General features: G+C 38.9%; 1 long non-coding RNA gene across 1 annotated transcript in view; it reads left to right on the top strand.

The window, feature by feature from the left end:
- The window catches only part of LOC116570860, a 36101-nt gene extending 32047 nt beyond the window's left edge, over window positions 1–4054 (top strand). Inside the window, exons 3-4 of the long non-coding RNA XR_004277583.1 lie at window positions 810–986; window positions 4020–4054. This is a non-coding gene — a long non-coding RNA (uncharacterized LOC116570860). The remainder of the gene's footprint in view (window positions 1–809; window positions 987–4019) is intronic.
- Window positions 4055–13531: the final 9477 nt, after the last annotated feature.

Here is a 13531-nt window from a genome sequence, read left to right as displayed (position 1 = left end):
ATAAGATATCGAAGTCTTCAAATTTGTTGGTCATTTCCTTTACAATCTCTTTTGGATTTTCAAGAGGCCTCTTCTCTTTCGAACTTCAGATACTTTCTTCAGGATTTTCTCCTAACATTTTCATCCTTCATATCTTTGCATTTACTCTTTAACCCGTGCAGATGAGACTGGCTTCTGGGCGTGGTATCCATGGAGCAATTCGTACATTCTCTAGGAGCCCGGGCTCTGGAATCGGAGTATGTGCATTTGCATCCTGGCTTCAATGCTTACGCCTGCGAAACATCATGCACATTTCTGAATCTTCCTAAGCCTCAGGTTTCTCATCTTTAAAATGAAAATAGGGGCGCCTTGTGGCTGGGGCGCCTGGGTGGCTGGGTCAGTCAGTCAGTTGAGCATCTGACTGTGGCTTTGGCTCAGGTCGTGATCGCACTGTCCTGAGATGGAGCCCCATGGTGGGTTCTGTGCTCAGTAGGGAGGAGTCTGCTTGTCCCTCTCCTCCTGCTCCTCCCCACTCCTGCTTTCTCTCTTACTTTCTCTCTCTATTGCAAATAAGTAAATAAAATCTTAAAAAAAAAAAAATAAAATGGGGATAGTGACAAGATCCAGCTCACGTCATTGTTTTGTTTGTATAATGTAACCCAGTAAAGCCCTTAGTACAGCAGTTGGCATGCAATAAATGTTTGGTGAATGTTTGCTTTTATAAAAGGATTTTTCCTATACTCGTTTCCAATAACTTTTTTTGTAAGTGTCGAGACTTACCTCTTATGTGAGTCTGTTTAATACAATACTGACCAGGTTTTGTTTTGCAGGTTCCAAAATCCAAAAGACATCCATGGAAGGGCATTGAAAGGTTGCATAATCTACAAAGTATACCCCCAACATCTCCAAAGATGGGAGAAAAAAGAAGTAAGGGAAAATAGAAGTGAGACCAGCAAGAGAGAGAGAGAGAGAGAGAAAGTGATAATGGTGATTTTCAACTTAAAAAGGTAAGCAATATTTTAAAATTCTAAAAACTCATATAAATTATAATTATTTTTATTTTGAAAATGGGGTTTATGTCAAAGCATATGCTATATTCATGAATTAGAAACCCTCAGAACAGATACTAATTAGGTATGAAGCCAGGTGGTCTAAACAATTTAGTTGGTAAAAATTCACTGAGTTTGGGGCGCCTGGGTGGCTCAGTGGGTTAAAGCCTCTGCCTTTGGCTCAGATCATGATCCCAGGGTCTTGAGATTGAGCCCCACATCGGGCTTTCTGCCTAGCTGGGAGCCTGCTTCCCTTCCTCTCTCTCTGCCTGCCTCTCTGCCTACTTGTGATCTATCAAATAAATAAATAAAATCTTTAAAAAATTTTCACTGAGTTCTTCAGTGCCTAATTAAATCAAACCAGTTATTGAGGAAGAAAATTGAATTTCAGTCATGTACTACTAAGCCTTTACTTCAATGTCTAAGGCAGTACATTATATGTGGTTGATTGTGAATATTTATTGCCTGATTAATGTTTACATATTGATTATCTTCAACACTCAAATGTTAGTCATTTTGGTTACATGGAAATAGCAGAGATTCTTGAACTTAGTCAACACAGGTAAGATTGGAAGCTGTTACCTAGAAGATTGGTTTCCAAATTTGACTGTGCATCCCATTTATACAAGCAGTTAAAATAAACACAGATTCCCAGAGCCCCTAAAACCTGAGTTAGAATCTGCAGGAGATGGGGCTCTGAAATGTGTCCTTTAGATACGAAGAAACAGCTGAGGGCAAGTGATCAGTGTTTGAGAACCACTAGTTCCACTGAATTCAGAAATCTCCTTTGTACTGACTTCTGCAGGGAACCGTGGCTAGTGACTCATTCCCTTTAAAAACACCTCATATTGTTCAATGATTCTTCTAAAACTGAGACCAAATCTGTCTCATTGTTCATCGTTCCCACCTTTCAACATAGGAAGATCATTGCTGTGTCATTCCTGTTCATCGATAACCCCAAAGAAGAGTTTACTAGACATTTTGTACATTGTATTTTCCATCTCCCTCTGCCTTACTCAGGGTTAGAAAATATCACTTTTAAGAGAAAACAATCTGGCTGATGAGGCTAATTAACCTCTGTTGACTATTCTTTACAAGTTCAGCCTCCTCTCAAGACACTGTGGAGATTTCATGTTGCTTCTCTCTCTGAGCGTGACAGACTTTCAATCCATAATCAACAGTCCATCAACAAGTACTTGTTTTTAAGAACTAAGCGTATGCCAAAAAAAACAAAAAAACAACAAAAAAACCCAACAAACCAACCAAAACCCAAAAAACAAAACAAAAAACCCCCCCACAAAAATACCTAAGCGCAAGCCAGGGACTCTGCTCAGCAATTTACATGCATTAGCTCAATCATTTCTCACAAGAGACCTTCCAGGCAGGTTTTAAAGCTGCTTACATTTCACAGAAAAGAAATCTAAGCCTCAAGATTTTAAGTAGCTTAAGCAAGTAGCAGAGACAGGAGTTTAAAAAGGTCTGTTGCAATCTAAAGCCCTTGTTCTAAGCAAGCACACTGTGTCCCTAGGGCTGCCTGACTTCTTTGGATCCCTGATCTTGCCCTCTTCTTTCTGGATGTTTCGATTCTTACTAGATTCTGGGTCCATTGCCTGTCCAGAATACTGGGGCTGCTTAGTTCTTGAAGACGTGCCTGAGAGAGTTTTCCTCCCGTACTTAGGACATCTTAATCTCACCCCTTGCCCTCAGAGATCCACTGTGAGGCTCAGACCTTCGGTGCCAGTGGCCCCTCCGAGGTGGAGATCTCATAGGATTCTAGCTCTTTCTCTGCCTTGCCTGAGGCCCATGGACTGTTTTCCAAGGGGAGATCTGCTCTAGCTTCTTTCCCTCCCTCTTAGATGGTCCTTGTCCTCCTGATCCTACACCTAGTATCCAGAACCTTCTTCCTAAAACCGTGGCTCTGACATAATTTATGGCTGAAGATGATACCTTAATTTTCTTTATTAAAGATTTTATTTATTTATTTAACAGAGATCACAAGTAGGCAGAGAGGCAGGCAGAGAGAGTGGAGGAAGCAGGCTCCCTGCTGAGCAGAGAGCCTGATGCGGGGCTCGATCCCAGGACCCTGAGATCATGACCTGAGTTGAAGGCAGAGGCTTTAAACCCACTGAGCCACCCAGGCACTCCCAATACCTTAATTTTTATGCTTTTTTGTTGACTGTATCTGTCCATTGGCCTGAGTATTTATAAATATGTTCTCAGATCCGATTTCCTTTCTTTCAGTGTCTTTTAAGTGAAAAAAAATTTTTTTTAAAGATTTTATTTATTTTATTTGACAGAAAGAGATCACAAGTAGGCAGAGAGGTAGGCAGAGAGAGAGAGAGAGAGAGGAGGAAGCAGGCTCCCTGCTTAGCAGACAGCCTGATGCGGGACTCGATCCCAGGACCCTGAGATCATGACCTGAGCTGAAGGCAGAGGCTTAACCCACTGAGCCACCCAGGTTCCCCTTAAGTGAAAATTTATTCTTGGTTTTATTAACATCAATATAGCATGATATGTTCTAATCTGACAACTGAATTTAAAGCTTCAGGCTATCTGTAAAATGTATTTCCTTGCATGATTAATTCTGAACTATACTATTCTATAACTTTGTTTATTAAAAGGGAACATCCAATAAATTTTTTACATATAATTATTTAAAAGTATATTCTAAATCCTATCTAGTTATTTGAATACATATTATAAAATCATGATGATGGTGATCTTTTTATTTTTGTTTTATTTTATTATTATTTTTTTAAAAAGATTTTATTTTTATTTATTTGACAGAGAGAGATCACAAGTAGACAGGGAGGCAGGCAGAGAGAGAGGAGGAAGCAGGCCCCCTGCTGAGCAGAGAGCCCAATGTGGGGCTCAATCCCAGGACCCTGGGATCATGACCTGAGCTGAAGACAGAGGCTTTAACCCACTGAGCCACCCAGACACCCCATATTTTTATTTTATTTTTAAAAACATTTTATTTATTTACTTTAGGGAGAGAGCGAGAGAGAGCACAGATGTGAGGGGCAGAAGGAGACGGACAGAGAATATCAAGCAGACTCCGTGCTGCTAGTGGAGCACGACGCAGGGCTCCATCCCAGGACCCTGGGATCACGACCCGAGCTGAAACCAAGAGTCAGGCACTTAACCCACTGAGCCACCCAGGCGCCTCAGATGGTGAGCTTTTTCAGTAACCACTCCTTACTTCATGGGCAGTCCTTGCTTCAAGGTTTCTCTTTATGCTGACTTTTCTTCTTTAACCCTCACATCCTCCCTGTGTATCCAGCCAAATTAATGCAGTCCCCTCCCTGAATCATTTTTTCATGATATTCAAGACACCAAAGATGTTCTTATTGTGATTTTCCACTTACTCACATGCTCCTCTCCACGGTTTTTCCGAGAAGCTGGTAGAAAGATGTACAACGCAGCTAAGACCTACGCTTTGCTGTGTGTTTCCCACTGCCTCTCTGTCGTGTGCTCTATTTAGGAATGAGGGTGCTGTGGGAGGCAAAGGTCACAGCCTGGTGGTCCAGGGGCCAGATTGGTTTTGTTTAACTTGCACAGAGCTTTCAAAAATTAGTTGTGAATATCAAAAAATGGGGAGAGTTTTCCTAAAAATGTGATTTCTGGTTTCTCTTGGAGAATCAGAAGGTTTGGAAATTGCTGGGCTCTCCTTTCTCCATGGCAGCACACGCGTGTAGCCAGATACCGGCTGTCCCTGCTCTTCCCCCAGTGACAGGAGCTGTCCAGGTGCTGGAGGCATTTCAGTTAGTGCCCCGGTCTTTGCTACTCGCAGTCTCCAAGTCTCAATATTAGAATTTTATTTATCTCTGGGATGCATTCTAGATTCTTTGTATTGAAATGTGGTGTCCAGACCAACATATCTTCCATCACTTGGAAACTTGTTGGAAATGCAGACTCACCAACCTGTTGAATGAGATTCTGCATTTTAGCAAGATTCCCAGGTGACTTATTTGTTCATTAAATGTCGTGACTCTAAGAGAACCCTGGGTTCAGCATGGAGTAACTGTCTTCATTATCATCTTACCACTTCCCTGAGAGGGAGAATTCCCATAGTGGTGCTTGAACATGCCTGTTTGGAGGTTTTACCGTCCTACATGTCTGTCTAGTAGGAAGGGCTTTAGGAATCCTATAAAAGGAATTGAAAGTGCCCTATTGTCTCCTTCATTGGTTCTTTTATAAATGAAGGAATGCTGGAGATGGTGGAGAAGAGTACATTTAACAGGAAGAGTGCTAGAAGGCCTGTGTCTATGCTTATTTGATTTAATTAATTAGTTTTCTTTGCCATCTATTTTTTAAAGATTTTATTTGAGAGAGAGAGAGTATGCAAGAGAGAGATTGGGAGGAGCAGACGGAGAGGGACAAGCAGACTCTGTGCTGCTGAGCAGGGGGCCCAACATGGGGCTCAGTTTCATAACCTGAGATCACGACCCGAGTCAAAATCAGGAGTTGGACGCTTAACCGTCTGAGCCACCCAGGTGCCCCTCTTTGCCATATTTATAAGAGCTTCCAGACTCATTTGGTTAGTTCCAGCTTAGTGATAGCAATAACAAGTGGGCCACCACCTAGAATCTCAGTTTTCTCATCTATAAGATGGGAATAACAGGATTTAACTCATCACATGCAAATGTCGTGTTTAGATCAGTTCCTGGCATATAGTATATGCTCAGTAAATGTTAGCTTGTACTGCTTGTTTAAAAGTGCTTCCTTTGGGCTTGCTATAAGCACCTTAATTTCGTTATTTAAGGTCCTCCTCCACTGATACTGTAATTCTGCAATCTCTTAGATAATTTTCCCTCTTTTTGATTTACGTTTTGTCAGTGACTTACCACTCAAGAGGTAGAGTAAGATAAAAACACCACAGAAGGCAATCCTTCTCATTCTCCCATTTCTAGCCAAAAAAAGAAAAGGAAAGGGAAGAAGCATCCCACTGTTAAATCTTCCTGTGGAAGAAGTAATAAAGTTATATATTTATGCTGGTTATTATGAAGAGGGAAATAACTGCCTAAATTTGTTTTATTTCATTAAGAAAGTGTAAATAAACTTAGTTTGTGAAAGAAATAAAAAAATTACTAGTCTTTATCAAAAATTCACCATAATACTTCTCCTAGCTCTGGAGTATTTTAAGTTTAGCTAATCTTTTTTACACCAAATACCAGTTCCTCCCTTACTTTCTTTCCTCAATTATAATTATTTAAAACAAAAAAAAATGAAATTGGATTATGTTTCTAGAATAATATCTTGTTAAAAATCCTTTTAACTGTTAGCTTAAAGGAAAATATTTATGTAGGCTTTCTCATAAACTAATGCTTTTATTGCAAATGATCACTTTAATAAAGCATTATATGATAGTTAACAGTAGTTAATACTTATTAAAGTTAAGGAAAAGAAATAGATTGCCCAAAATTTAATTATCTATGACCTACCTATTTGCCTTCTTGAAGGTTTTTGGGAATTTTCCTAGGTCTGAATTGCTTTAAAGGTTAAGAGCTAATAAAATTTCTGATGTAATGAAATCTGTTATAACTGAAACTAACCAAGCAAGTTCCCAATCCACTAGATTCCAAACAGTTTAAACAGTAAAACTTGTCCAAGTAAACAGACAGGAATTTATCACTTGTGCCCTCTGATGTATGTGGAACTTAAGCTCCTTACTCATGAAATTAATGAGACTAAATCAACACTTAAACTCATTAACTGTAAATCTGGCTAAAGATTTCTATGTTTGCTCTACGACATATGAGTTAGTTCAGATATACTTAGCCTTGTGGACATGCATCTCTTCATTATATAAATTAATTGGTTTTGATTTAAAAAAATACCTTATAATTTTTATAGCAGAACTTGGTGTATTCAGGAAGCAATTTGATTTTTAAAAATAGTGTTTATTTCTAAATGAATATATAGTTCCAAATTAATGCATTCTTCTTGAAACAAAACACTGAGAAAATTAAAATCTCCTTTAACCATGTTCCCACCAAAACCAGTGTTTTCCTCAGATGTAACCACATTATAACAATGTTGGAAATCTTTTTTTTAGTTTCTATTTAAATTCCAGTTAACTAACATACAGTGTTATGTTAGTTTCATGTGTCCAGTATAGTGATTTAAGACTCCATACAATACCTGGCGCTCCTCACAAGTGCTCTCCTTGTGAAATCACCTGTTTGACCCATCCCTCATCCGCCTCCCATGTGGTAACCATGTTAAACTCTGTTTTCTGGGTTTGCCTTCTCTCTTTTTTCCCCTTTGTTCATTTGTTTTGTTTCTCAATTTCCACATATGCGTGAAATTATACAGTATTTGTCTTTCACTGACTTACGTATTTGGCCTAGCATAATATTCTCTAACTTTATCCATATCATCACAAATTGCAAGTTTTCATTCTTATTTTTATGGCTGAGTAATATTCCATGGTGTATGTGTGTGTATGTACACATACATACATATATATCTCACATCTTCTTTTGTCTATCCTTTTTATTTTGTGCATCTTCATAATACACTTGTAACTTGGGAATATGTGTAACATTGCTTTTTGCTTTATTTTTACAAAAAGTTTCATAGCCTGTATATTATTTTTCCCCTTGTATTTTACTTAAAAATATGTTGAAAATCTGGGGGTGCCTGGGTGGCTCAGTGGGTTAAAGCCTCTGCCTTTGGCTCTGGTCATGGTCTGAGGGTCCTTGGATCGAGCCCCAAATCAGGCTCTCCACTCAGCAGGGAGCCTGCTTCCTCCTCTTTCTCTCTGCCTCCCTCTTTGCCTTCTTGTGATCTCTGTCTGTCAAATAAATAAAAAAAATTTTTTTTAAATGTTGAGGGGCGCCTGGGTGGCTCAGTGGGTTAAGCCTCTGCCTTCGGCTCAGGTCATGATCTCAGGATCCTGGGATCGAGTCCCGCGTCGGGCTCTCTGCTCAGCAGGGAGCCTGCTTCCCTTCCTCTCTCTCTGCCTGCTTCTCTGCCTACTTGCGATCTCTGTCAATTAAATAAATAAAATCTTTAAAAAAAAATTTAAAAAATGTTGAAAATCTGTCTCTGTCAATCTTTAAAATGACTTTGTTATTTTTCATTGCTGTATAGTCTTTTTGGTATGTGATAAACCCTAATCCACCCCTTCTTTTTTTTTTTTTTTTAATTGTATTTATTTATTTATTTGACAGACAGAGATCCCAGGTAAGCAGAGAGGCAGGCAGAGAGAGAGAGGAAGGAAAGCAGGCTCCCTGCTGGGCAGAGAGCCCGATGTGGGGCTCCATCCCAGCACCCTGGGATCATGACCTGAGCCGAAGGCAGAGGCTTTAACCCACTCAGCCACCCCGGCACCCCTCCACCCCTTCTCTGGTTGATGAGGACATAGGTTATTTTTGGTTTTTTATGATAGTGTTGCAGTGTTCATATATGTCCTTGGATATATATGTAAGTTGTTTCTCTATGACAGATCCTAAAAAGTGGAATTGCTTGTCATAGGGTATCTTCAAGTAACATTTTAATAGATGCTTTCAAATTGCTCCTGAAAGTAACTGCTAATTTTCCTACAACCAGCAGAGTATTAGTACTTTTACTGTCATATCCTCATTAATTCTGAGTCAAAGATTTGCAAAATATTTATTACTATCTAAAAACCCAAATTAAAATAACATTATATCTTGGCATATCCAGTTGGCAAAGATGAAACAGTAGATTACTACTGACAAAGTTATTCTGAAATATGGACTTTTAGCTATAGTGTGGGAAAATGCAAATGAGTATATGTATTAATACATATATCCTATCAGCACATGTACTCATGCATATACACACACATAATTTGTATCACACCAGCTTTTAAAAAAAAAGTTAACTTCATGTTTTGAATATTTATTTTTTCACTAAATGTATCTTAAGAGTATATTTTTAAAGGTTCTGTGTTACTCAACCATATTTACTCAGTACAATTTATTTAATAATTCCCACATATTTGGATATTTCTCATTGTATTTTTGTTTATGTTTGAATATATTTTTAGGATAAATTTATAGAAGTGGAGCTACTGGGACAAAGACATAAATTTTTTTATTTTATAATTGTATAATTTTTTAATTAACATATAATGTATTATTAGCTCCAGGGATACAGGTCTGTGAATCTCCAGGTTTACACACTTCACAGCACTCACCATAGCACATACCTTTCCCAATGTCCATAACCCCACCACCCTCTCCCTACCCCCAGCCCCTGGCAACCCTCAGTTTGTTTTGTGAAATTAAGAGTCTCCTGTGGTTTGTCTCCCACCCGATCCCATCTTGTTTCATTTATTCTTTTCCTACCCCCACATCTCCTATGTTGCCTCTCAACTTCCTCATATCAGGGAGATCATACGATAATTGTCATTCTCTGATTGACTTATTTCGTTCAGCATAATACCCTCAAATACCCTCAAGTTCCATCCACGTCGTCGCGATTGGCAAGATTTCACTTATTTAGATGGCTGCGTAGTATTCCATTGTATCCACATCTTCTTTATCCATTCATCTGTTGATGGGCATCTATTTTCTTTCCATAGTTTGGCTATTGTGGACATTGCTGCTATAAATATTTGGGTGCACGTGCCCCTTCAGATCACTACATTTGTATCTCTAGGGTAAATACCCAGTGGTGCAATTGCTGGGTCGTAGGGTAGCTCTGTTTTCAACTCTTTGAGGAACCTCCATGCTGTTTTCCAGAGTGGCTGCACCAGCTTGCATTACTACCAACAGTGTAGGAGGGTTCCCCTTTCTCCACATCCTCACCAGCATCTGTCATTTCCTGACTTGTTAATTTTAGCCATTCTTTTTTTTTTTAAAGATTTTATTTATTTATTTGACAAACAGAGATCACAAGTAGGCAGAGAGGCAAGCAGAGAGAGAGGAAGGGAAGCAGACTCCCTGCCAAGCAGAGAGCCCTATGTGGGGCTCGATCCCCGGACCCTGGGATCATGACCTGAGCTGAAGGCAGAGGCTTTAACCCACTGAGCCACCCAGGCGCCCCAATTTTAGCCATTCTGACTGGTGTGAGGTGGAAACTCACTGTGGTTTTGATTTGTATTTCCCTGAGGCCGAGTGATGTGGAGCACTTTTTCATGGGTCTGTTGGCCATCTGGATGTCTTCTTTGCAGAAATGTCTGTTCATGTCCTCTGCCCATTTCTTGATTAGATTATCTGTTCTTTGGGCATTGAGTTTGATAAGTTCTTTATAGATCTTGGATACTAGCCCTTTATCTGATATGTCATTTGCAAATATCTTCTCCCATTCTGACAGTAAAGACATAATTTTTTTTTTTTAAAGTACTATCAGGGGCACCTGGGTGGCTCACTCAGTTAAGTATTTGTCTTCGGCTCAGGTCATGATCCCAGGGTCCTAGGGTTGAGCTCTGCATTGGGCTTCCTGTTTAGCACAGAGCCTGCTTCTCCTGTTCCCTCTGCAGCTCCTCCTGCTTATTCTCTCTCTCTCACTCTTCCCATCAAATAAAGAAACAAAATCTTAAAAAAGAGTAATACCAATTTAGAGCAATAGCGTGGCATATTCATTTTCAAATCCCCAGCACTTAGCTAGCACTTTACCTAGACTATGATAAGCTCTCAGTTAATGGTACTTTTTCATCCAGTCCTTCTGGATATTTTCCTTTTGCTCACATATATTGATGACAAATTTGTCTTTGGCTCTGACGGCCACTATTAAGCAATTAATTTCCTAAATCAAGGTGACATTATCTGATTAGTCAATCCTCAAACATATGTTTATACAGATAAAACTTCTTAGTTATAAATCATGAGGATATTTTCCTTGATATACATGATCTGTATCTTTTTTCCTTTAATGAGAATTTGTTTTTGAGATTCTTTCTAATTGATATCTATAGGAAATAGAAAAAAAAAAAAAAGAAATCAGTATGGAGAGTGGGGCCCTGAGAGTGGCCACTAGGTGTCTTAGAGCTTGGGCATGGAAATTTCTATCTGAGATGTTCCAGAAAAGGTGACTGGCCAGGGTGCCTGGGTGGCTTAGTTGATTAAGCATCTGACTCTTGATTTTGGCTGAGGTCATGATCTCGGAATTGTAAGATTGAGCTCCGCGTCAGGTTCCACAGTCGGGGAAGTCTGTTTGAAATTCTCTTTCTCCATCTCTCTCTAGCCCCCTCCACTGATCTCTCTCTCCCTCTCTAAAATAAATAAGTAAATAAATCTTAAAAAAAAAAAAAAAGAAGTGACCTGATATAAAATAATGATACTCCAGTAAATCACAGTACATACATATGATTGCATTGAACATATGAAGTTTAAAAATAGGCAACATGAATGTACAGTGATTGAAGACAGAATAGTGGTTAACTCTGAGGAGGAGGATTGACCTGAGAAGGAGCATGAGAACACATTTCTGGATGAAATGAAAATGTACTATATTCGATCTGAGTGGTGGACATGTATTTATGCAAACATAAAGTTTTACCGAGCTGTACATCTTACATTTGTGCATTGTACTGAATCATACCTTCAGGGATTTATTTGTTTTCTTTCCCCTTTTCAGTAGGGACAAATCAGTGGGAACGTTTGTAAGCACTTCTCTGTAATTTAGGAACTTACTGAATTGTGTTAAGCAGGGGAGTGACATTAATTATTCAATAGATATTTATGTGTTTCTATTATATTCCAGATATGTTGATTTCAATTAAAAAGATCATTCTGGTAGAAGAGTGAAAGTTAGGTTGGCAAAGGTGAGATTGGAAGCCGGGAGAAGTTAGGAAGGTGTTAGACTAGTTCAGTTAAGAGACACTAAAGCCTGGAGGGATGGAAGAAACGAAATGAGTGAGAGAAATGTTAGGACAGTATGTTCATTGTCTTAACACTTGTGGTCTCTGTGTGAGGGAACAGCTTAGTCCTAACCTTTCTACTTTAGCACTTCACCTAACACCCTACTAAACGATTATCTCTGTGTGTTCTCTCTCACCATACAGTAACTCCTTGAGTGAAAAAATGGCGTCTTGCTGTCTCCAGTTCTAGCAGGATTCATGGCACATAATTGGTGCCAGATAAAGTTTGCCAATTAATGAGGGATCTTTCATTTTTATTTTATTTTTCAATTTTTTTATTATTGAAATATAGTCAACATGCAATATTAGTTTCAGGTGTATAGCATAGTAATTTGACATTTCTATACATTACTCAGTGCTTACTGCAATCAGTGTGATTACCATCTGTCCCCTACACAATTATTACAAGATTATTAACCATATCCCTTATGTTGTCCTTTACACCTCTGTGATTTATTTATTTTGTAACTGGAAGTTTGTACTTTTTTTTTAAATCTTTTTTTTTTTTTTTAAAGATTTTATTTATTCATTTGACAGAGAGAGATCACAGTAGACAGAGAGGCAGGCAGAGAGAGAGGGAGGGAAGCAGGCTCCCCGCTGAGCAGAGAGCCCGATGCGGGACTCGATCCCAGGACCCTGAGATCATGACCTGAGCCGAAGGCAGCGGCTTAATCCACTGAGTTTGTACTTTTTAATCACCTTTCCCTGTTTTACGCATTCTCTCCCCTCCCTCCTCTCTGTCAACTACTAGTTTATTCTCTATACTTAAGAGTCTATTTGGGTTTTTTTGTTTGTTTGTTCATTTGTTTTCCTTTTTGGATTCTACATATAAGTGAAACATATGGTATTTGTCTTTCTTTGTCTGACTTATGTCACTTAGCGTAATACCCTCTAGGTCCTTCCATATTGTCACGAATGGCAAGATCTTATTCTTTTTTAGGGCTGAGTAATATTCCACATTGTGTGTATATGTGTGTGTGTGTATCACATCTTCTTTATCCATTCATCTATCGATGGACACTTGTGTTGCTTTTATACCTTGGCAATTGTAAATAATGCTTTAATAAACATAAGCGTGCTTATATCTTTTTCAAATTTCTGTTTTCATTTTCTTTGGGTAAATGCTCAGCAGTAAAATTACTGGATCCTATGGAATTTCCATTTTTAATTTTCAGTATGGAGAAACCTCCATACTAGCCATTCTGACTGGTATGAGGTGATATCTCGTTGTGGTTTTGATTTGCATTTCCTTGATGATTAGTGATGTTGAGCATCTTTTCCTGTGTCTGTTGGCCGTCTGTATGTGTTCTTTGGAAAAATGTCTATTCAGAACCTCTGCCCATGTTTTAATTGGGTTTTTGCTCTTTTGGTGTTGAGTTGTATAAGTTCTTTATATATTTTGGGTATTAACCTTTTATCAGATATATAATTTGCAAATCTCTTCTCCCATTCAGTAGGCTGTCTTTTTGCTTTGTTGATGGCTTCCTTTGCTAGGTAAAAACTTTTCATATGGAAAGTGATATATCTTTGATGGAAGGAAGATCAGGGGAAAGACTCCTGGAGTAGTATGCAGGTAAAAGGCTGTAGAAGGGTAAGTGAAGGATAAGTAGCAAGGACGAGCTATGGGATTGGACAGACTCTCCTTGGGCTGGTACAGGCTCAGTTC

This window comes from Mustela erminea, chromosome 12 (assembly GCF_009829155.1).
Source record: "Mustela erminea isolate mMusErm1 chromosome 12, mMusErm1.Pri, whole genome shotgun sequence".
NCBI lineage: Eukaryota > Metazoa > Chordata > Mammalia > Carnivora > Mustelidae > Mustela > Mustela erminea.
Note: the sequence above shows the minus strand (reverse complement) of the source record. Positions and strands in the feature narration are given on the sequence as shown.